Source organism: Suncus etruscus, chromosome 2 (genome assembly GCF_024139225.1).
Source record: "Suncus etruscus isolate mSunEtr1 chromosome 2, mSunEtr1.pri.cur, whole genome shotgun sequence".
NCBI lineage: Eukaryota > Metazoa > Chordata > Mammalia > Eulipotyphla > Soricidae > Suncus > Suncus etruscus.
This window is the reverse complement of record NC_064849.1, coordinates 49,706,212-49,712,211: the sequence shown is the minus strand read 5'-3', so window position 1 is coordinate 49,712,211 and position 6,000 is coordinate 49,706,212. Positions and strand designations below refer to the sequence as shown.

The 6,000-nt window shown below is 45.8% G+C and overlaps 1 non-coding gene across 1 annotated transcript; it reads right to left on the bottom strand.

The window, feature by feature from the left end:
- Positions 1-4,281: 4,281 nt before the first annotated feature.
- LOC126003178 (U6 spliceosomal RNA) lies at positions 4,282-4,388 on the bottom strand. The gene has a single exon (XR_007493713.1). It is a non-coding gene; the product is annotated as a U6 spliceosomal RNA (small nuclear RNA).
- Between the last annotated feature and the right edge of the window lie 1,612 nt (positions 4,389-6,000).

Below are 6,000 nucleotides of genomic sequence, written 5' to 3'. Positions count from 1 at the left end.
CCCATCATTGCAGCTGCGCCCCAATAATCACTGCAGAGATGAGTGGTATTGAAGTATCATTGGGGCCCTGCGTTCAGGTTTTCTTGGGGCAATTCTGGCAGTGCTTGGACACCCTGTAATTGTGTGGTGGAATCTAGGGTTCCCACGTGCAAAGCCGGTGCTCAGCCTAGGGCATCTCCCCCTGCAGTTCAGTGCCCCCTTCCTGCGCGTTGTCTCCAGAGGGAGGTTTGTGTGGGCGCCATCGTATCTCCTGTCGCAGGTACTTGTGGGAACCCTACATTTGACATGCTGGGGTGCCCAGGTGAGAGTCATATGTGTATGTGAGTATGTGTGTCAGTATATGGGTATATGAGTGTGTGTATAAATGTGTATAAATAGTGAAAGTATGAGTATTTAAGTGTTTCTGGTTTTAGACACCCTGTGTTTAGGTTAGAAGTCTTTCTTTACATTTCCCTGTGATGCAAACAGCCGCTTTTTTTGTTTGTTTGTTTGTTTTGTTTTTTGTTTTTGGGTCACACCCGGCAGTGCTCAGAAATAGCTCCTGGCAGGCACAGGGGACCATATGGGAAGCCGGGTTTCGAACCAACCACCTTCGGTCCTGGATCAGCTGCTTTGCAAAGCAAACACCTCTGTGCTATCTCTCCAGCCCCAGCCCCTCTTTTCTTATTGCTTAGTTCTTTTATAATTATAGAAAATATTACTTTTGTATATTATTAATGCTTGTTTACAAAAATGGGGGAATTTTTATGTACGAAAACATTTCCATAAGATTATTATCTTACTGATCCTACCCTAATCAATTATGTACCCACCCTACAGTGTGACCTGGTGATAGTATATTGGGTTATTCCTTACTTGGTAATCTGCTCCCACCCTAGGGTGGTACCTGATTCTTTTTTTTTTTTTTTTTTTTTTTTTTTGGTTTTTGGGCCGCACCCGGTAACGCTCAGGGGTTACTCCTGGCTATGTGCTCAGAAGTTGCTCCTGGCTTGGGGGACCATATGGGACACCGGGGGATCGAACCGCGGTCCGTCCAAGGCTAGCGCAGGCAAGGCAGGCACCTTACCTTTAGCTCCACCGCTCGGCCCCCGGTACCTGATTCTTGTCTATAAAAGCAAGGGTCTGAGGAAGGCTGGGGCTCTTTCAGAGGATTCTTCAGCCTTATCCACTGAATAAAGCTAATATCCCCGGAAGCTTGACTGCCTGTGAGTTTTCTACCTGCACTACCCTGAAGTCTCAGACCCTCTGGCTGAACAGGGTGGCAGACGAGTGGTCCGAGCTGGAGGAGAAAGACCTCATTCTCCATCCCACCATCATCCAGCCCCATTTAGGGCTAACTTGCAACAGGCCAGGGAATCTCTCTTGATTTTTATTTAAAATTGTCCAGAAGGGCCAGGAAGGAGGATCTAGTGACTCTGTGCTGGCTTTGCATCCACAAGTTCAAGTTCTTTCTCCTGAGAGTAACTGCAAGACACCCCTGAAGACACCCTATCAACTTTCTGTCAATGAAACAATTATTCTGATAGGGTGTGTAGTAAAGACTCTGTGCAAAGTGTGTCACCGTTGAAAAAGGCTCTTTGGGCGATTTCTGAGCACAGAGCCAGGAGTAACCTCTGAGCAGCCCCGGGTGTGCCCCACCCCACCCCACCCCCCCCAAAAAAAAGAGGTACTCCAGGCTCCTTGTCTTTCTGTGCATAGTCATTAGTCTTTGTGGCAATGAAAACTCATGATTGCAGTATACTGCAGTATACTGCCATCAGGTGGCAAAAATATTCATAGTCATAGCAGGAAAAGAAACAGAAGGCAGGACCCGTCCTCTTCAAGGAAGCTACCTGAAATCACCAGGATTCTTCATCTCAAAGCTGTTCTTAAACAAATGCTGGGCTGGAGAGACAGTATAGCAGGTAGGGCTCTTGCCTTACACGTGGCCGACTTGGGATCAACCCCAGCATATTCCCCTATCCTCCACCCTACCCCCAGCCAGCCAGGAATAATTCATAAGTATTGCAGAGCCAGCAGGTAAGCACTGCCAGTTGTGGTCCCAAAACTAAAAAAATAAAGGGGGGGGGGGTACCAGAGAGATAGCACTGCAGTAGGGTGTTTGCCTTGCAAGTGGCTGTCTGAGGACAGATGTTGGTTCGAATTCCGGCATCCCATTTGGTCCCTGGTGCCTGCCAGGAGAGATTTCTGAGAACAGAGCAAGGAGTAATCCCTGAGCGCTGCCGGGTGTGGCCCAAAAAAACAAAAAATGGGTAGGGGGCCTGGAGCGGTGGCACAAGCGGTAAGGTGTTTGCCTTGCGCACGCCAGCCTAGGAGGACCACGGTTCGATCCCGCTTCATCCCATATGGTCCCCCAAGCCAGGAGTGATTTCTGTGCGCATAGCCAGGAGTAACCCCGAGCACCACCAGGTGTAGCCCCAAAAGAAGAAAAAAAAATTCAAACAAAAAAAAGTGCTTAGACTAGACTTTGATCCCTGGCACCACATATGGCCTGGTGAGTACCACTAGGGGTCACTCCTGAGCACAGAGTCAGGAAAAGCCCCTGAGAATGCCCAACTGTACCCCCACCCAATAAATAAATAAACATTAACCCTGACCTATCTTTCAAGTACCAAGATGCTAGGCCAACAGTCTAGCTTAGGTACTTCCACACCCCAGTCTGCCTGACTGACCAGCTTCCAATGGTTTCTTTTTTTTTTTTTCCAATGTTCCTTACTGAATTCTACTTGGTATATCTTCTATACTACAACATTACTGAATGGCCACATTGACACCCCAGAAGATCCTTCTGTGGATTCTCCCCAGACTTCAGTTTAGTCCTCTTGCCTATCAGGCCTCAGGCTTTCATAGCTGCCCTGTATTCTGTTCCCTGGACATCCAACTTTTCCTTGAATATCTTGATTTCACCAACCTCAGTAAATAGCATCTTTTTGTGCTATTTAAGAGGTTACTTTTTTTTTTCTTGTGACATATCTGATGATACTGGAGAACCAGGCAGTACTAGAGATCAAACAGAGGCTGCTGCATGCAAAGTATATGCTCTAGCGGACTGAATCATCTCCTTAGCCCAATAGGTGTTTTGTTGGGAGAGTACCACACTTGGTGCAGTTCAGGGATTGCTTCTGTTGGTATTTGGAGCCCTATATGCAAGACAAGAGCCTTAATCCCTGTCCTATTTCTCCATGGTTTAAACTCACGTGAATTTCTAGCCCCCCCCCCACTTATGTAGATTTTTTGTTTTTTTCTGGATAAAATTTATTCTGATTGCAATTCCAAAATTGCAATTAAACCCTACATAGGCCTAGGTGATTTTATTCCCTTTGACAACTTATTTTTTTTAAGACTGGAAGACTAGAAGAGGAAAAAGTGATTTTGGGGGGGGAGAGATGGGACAAAGTTCATTTGGCAGGAAAAGTAAATAACTATGACTACAGTGATCATTCTGAGTAGAATTTTTAATATGCATGCCACTTACAACATTTTTGGGTTTTTAGGTGTGCCCCATCTGACTGCTGGCGGAATTCGGGGAACTCCACCTGCTGCGGCATGCAGCTCCCCGGTCAGCACTTTGGTACCGCCCGCGCGCTCCCGTCCCGGTCCAAGTGTCCACTGCGCTCCCAATCTCGCGCACGCCCGGGACGTTTGATTCCCTTAGCGGGCGACAGTGGCCCAACCCGCTGCACAGATGGGGGCCTGGTTCTCCGCGTGGCCCTCGTCGGGAGCCAAGGCGCGAGCTCAGACTGCGCGGCTGAGCCTGAGCAGAAGCGGAGATTGGGGGTCACAAGAAGCATCATTTCCGTTGCCATGACGAATGAAGTGGAGTCGTTTTTCTCGTTCTATTGGCCATTTGCTTCTTTGGGAAATGCCCTCTCACCTTTCTGTTTTTGGAGTTGGACCCCTGGCAGGACTCGGTGCTGACTCTAGGCTGTTTGCTCAGGAGATCAGACCCAGGTTCGCCTATGTTATTCTGATACTACAGAGAAAGTCCTGCTGTCCTATCTCTGGTCCCTGTGCAATGCCTTTTTATGTCATCTGCTTGCCTTGCAAAAACACTGTGTGGGACTCCTGGGTGTTAGGGCGGTTGCCTTGAGTACTGTCTCTGTTCTGAGTTACTCTTCCTCCTGGTGGTGCTGGGGCAAATGCATAAGCAATGCTGGGCTTCATGAAAGAAAAGCACCGTAATCCTTATATCCCTGGACTATCTTTCCAGTACCAGCACCACGTTGATTTCTTTTCCAGTAATATGTTTAGACATGTTTAAACAATTTTACTGTTTTTTTTTTTAATATGGAACGCTTCACGAATTTGCGTGTCATCCTTGCGTAGGGGCCATGCTAATCTTCTCTGTATCGTTCCAATTTTAGTATATATGCTGCCGAAGCGAGCACACAATTTTACTGTTTAATTTTTTGAAAGCCTAGCTCTAAGTTTAAAAGATCCTCTTTTGGGGCTGGAGAGATAGCATAGCAGTGTTTGCCTTGCAAGCAGAAGATCCAGGACCTCAGGTGGTTGGTTCGAATCCCGGAGTCCCATATGGTCCCCCGTGCCTGCCAGGAGCTATTTTTGAGTAGATAGCCAGGAGTAAACCCTGAGCGCCGCCGGGTTTGGCCCCTCCCAAAAAAATCCTCTTTTATTTTGAAATATGACTACACTTTTAGTTTTATCTTTTGTATTTGTCTTAACTATAAAATAGAATTAATTTAATACATTGTGTGGGATTATGGTGTCAGGTAGGAGTTGTTTTTTTAGTAACACGTCAAGTCTTATTTGCTTTTTATAAGAGATCATCTAAGGATTTCTGTAATTGGTCACATATTTCTGTCTTATAGGTTCTTTTTTTTTTTTTTTTTTTTTTTTTTTGGTTTTTGGGCCATACCCGTTTGACACTCAGGGGTTACTCCTGGCTATGTGCTCAGAAATCGCCCCTGGCTTGGGGGGACCATATGGGACGCCGGGGGATCGAACCGCAGTCCGTTCCTTGGCTAGCGCTTGTAAGGCAGACACCTTACCTCTAGCGCCACCTTCCCGGCCCCTTATAGGTTCTTTTTAATATCTTGATTAAACTTCAGAAGGACTATGAAAGATTATGATGAATTTCTCAAGTACGGTGGATTTTATGAAATTACTGGCACAGGTAATTATTTCTTGGACACAGAGGAATGATCAAAAGTTGAGTTGGGCCGGAAAAGTAACATGGAGGTAGGGTGTTTGCCTTGCATGCAAAAGGACAGTGGTTCGAATCCTGGCATCCCATATGTTCCCCCAACCCTGCCAGGAGTGATTTCTGAGCATAGGGACAGGAGTAACCACTGAGCGCTGTGGTGTGATCCAAAAAAAAAAAAAAAAGTTTTGAGAAGGTATTTGGACTAGACACTATAAAGGCATGAGCATTTTAGTCTAATCTATGTCATTTACAGAACTTGCAATTTATTTAATAAAGGAAAAGTAGAGAAAGTAAAAAGTGGGGAAACCTAGGTAATTTTATTTAGAATAAAGTCGAGATCTAAGGATGTAGCTTAGAGGCAGAATACTTTGCACATGGAAACCCTGTTCAGTCTCTGACATTGCAAAAAAATAAAAAGCTTCTAGAGAATTTTGAGCTAAGGAGTTAACTAGCCTTCTTCCCCTCCCCTTGTTTTGGGGGCATACCTGGCAGTGCTCAGGTGGTGAGCCTGGCTTGATGCTCTAAAATCACTCTGGGTGGTGCTTAGTTAATCAGTTAATCATGTATTTCTAAATTCCTGCATGCAAGGAATATGAATTGATTTTGAAGACAGAGCCAATGAGATTTATGACAGTGACTATGGGGTACAAGGACACAATAGAAAAGCCAGGTGAAAAGGTCACTTCTAGTTTTGGCCTTGGCCTTGGGAAAGATGGACTTGGCTTTCACTGTGATCGGGAAATATTGGGAATAATTGCAGGACCCTTTGTTTGCTTTGGGGACACACCTATTGATGTTTTGGGGTTACTCCTGGGTCTGCAATCAAAAATTACTCC